Source organism: Galeopterus variegatus, unplaced genomic scaffold, assembly GCF_000696425.1.
Source record: "Galeopterus variegatus unplaced genomic scaffold, G_variegatus-3.0.2 Scaffold12149, whole genome shotgun sequence".
Lineage (NCBI taxonomy): Eukaryota > Metazoa > Chordata > Mammalia > Dermoptera > Cynocephalidae > Galeopterus > Galeopterus variegatus.
In genome coordinates this window covers 22737-24672 of record NW_007738260.1, presented here as the reverse complement: position 1 = coordinate 24672, position 1936 = coordinate 22737, and the positions used below count along the sequence as shown (strand labels likewise).

The 1936-nt window shown below is 45.9% G+C and overlaps 2 non-coding genes across 2 annotated transcripts; both read right to left on the bottom strand.

The window, feature by feature from the left end:
- Nucleotides 1-644: 644 nt before the first annotated feature.
- On the bottom strand, nt 645-716 carry TRNAP-AGG. Its single transcript has one exon. It is a non-coding gene; the product is annotated as a tRNA-Pro (tRNA).
- A 269-nt stretch (nt 717-985) lies between these two features.
- TRNAT-UGU lies at nt 986-1058 on the bottom strand. Its single transcript has one exon. It is a non-coding gene; the product is annotated as a tRNA-Thr (tRNA).
- Nucleotides 1059-1936: the final 878 nt, after the last annotated feature.

Below are 1936 nucleotides of genomic sequence, written 5' to 3'. Positions count from 1 at the left end.
GGGGTTGAGGTAGGGGTGGGGTTGGGGGTGCAGGGAGGGAATGTTGATTGCAGAAACCAAGTCTTTGTGTAGGGGAGAGAGAAAGGGATTCATATAATGAGAAACTGAAGGAGTTGCCCTTAAATACAAGAAGTGAAAGATGGGCCTTGAAACAGGACAGAAGACAGAGAACAGAAAAAGAAAGAACAGAAAAGAAGAGAGAAGAGAGGATAATATTGTGATAAGAAGTAAATCCCTTTTGAAAGGATAACATTACGCATAAAAGAGAACACACACATGGTGATAATGTTAGTATACATCAGCTCCCAATTCCTTCCCAGTAAAGAAAACAGCTCCTTGTATTTACCTAGGGCTATTTGAAGTCCCATCCATTGTTTTATTTGACTGAACAGGATTCCTGGAGCGGGCAGGGACAGGGACGGTGTTACCACCTCCACTTCACTGCAGAAGCTGAGAAGCAGAGACTTCCGTGCTCTGCACCAGCCACTGGGGAGGGGAACACTTTGTGAACAGAATAGAAAACACGACCCTAAGCTGTCTCTGCTTAGAGGCCTTTGAGAGACTCCGGGTGCAGTTTTTCAAAGCAGAGTAAAGAGAACAAGTCGCAGTCAGAGTTTTTTACGCAATGTGTGAGGCAAAGAGTAGGGCTCGTCCGGGATTTGAACCCGGGACCTCTCGCACCCTAAGCGAGAATCATACCCCTAGACCAACGAGCCATAGGGAGAGAACCTTCTAGTTCTGCCTCAAGTCTCATGGGCGTCATTAGGCGTTTCTCGAGGTAAACCGTGCATCTGAGAGCCTTCTCCCCGCAGGAATGCATGTTTGCTTACGCAACCGGCTCACACTCCACGCTGAGTCGTTTGAGCTGCTGCAGCAGGTCTAGACCAGAACGACAGCTTCTGGCGGCAGAAAGGAACCCGCATCGCCTGAAGGGCTCCTGAGGCAGCGCCGAGGACGGTGGAGACGAGTCGGGCGCAGACGCGTCAGGCCCCAGCGAGATTTGAACTCGCGACCCCTGGTTTACAAGACCAGTGCTCTAACCCCTGAGCTATGGAGCCGCCACCTGGCAAGCTGCTTTCTGCCTTTATCCTTAGGGATGTGTATTGTAAACTTAGCATTCCGAAATACTAAATAAAATTTTATTCTGAATGAAAATACAAGATATTCTTCCACAAAATTAGGACATTTCCGTGACCCGTCAACCCCTCACAAAGACTCCGCTTTGAACAGTGCCGGTACCGGGTTGTCTTCTTGCCCTTCATACTGATGCTGTGCTGAGACATTGCCCCCCGTGCCTCTGTGGTGCACAGGAAGGATGCAGTTACAAGAATTTCAGATATTTCGGCACACGGGAGAGCTCCCTGACATACTCGTTTTTATAAGAGGCGCATTTGGCAGGTGTCTGAAATTATAGTGCATCCCTTCCAGTTAACATGGTAGTAAAATTCAGGGGAGGGGATGAGAAGAGATTTACCAGGATTTTGTCATTTCTGAATCCGAACCTTTAAGTTTGCTTTTTTGGAGTTAATGCTTTTCTCTCAAAGGTCTAGGGGTGTGAGCAGACAGGGAAAAGGGGCGTTTGGGAGGAAGAGTTTTAAACCTTCCCTGAAGACATAAGATGTACACAGATTTACACATCTTTGGCATGAAAATGATTTTCAAAAGAGGATTGTGTTTTCCAGTTTTAAAAACTTTGTAAACAAGGAACTAAAAATTTATTTAACAAGAAAGATCTTGTACATACCACCGATTCATGCAACCCTAAGAAGCGAACCGTCTCTGCTTAGTTAGATTTAGAACCTCTCACTACAGGCCTGCTCTTGTACCCACTGTTTTTTAACGCTTTTACTTGTCCAAGATCACAATGTTCATAAGAAATCTGGAAGCTTATGCTTCACTGTCTCCTTTAACTTTCATTATGTAAATATAGGACGTG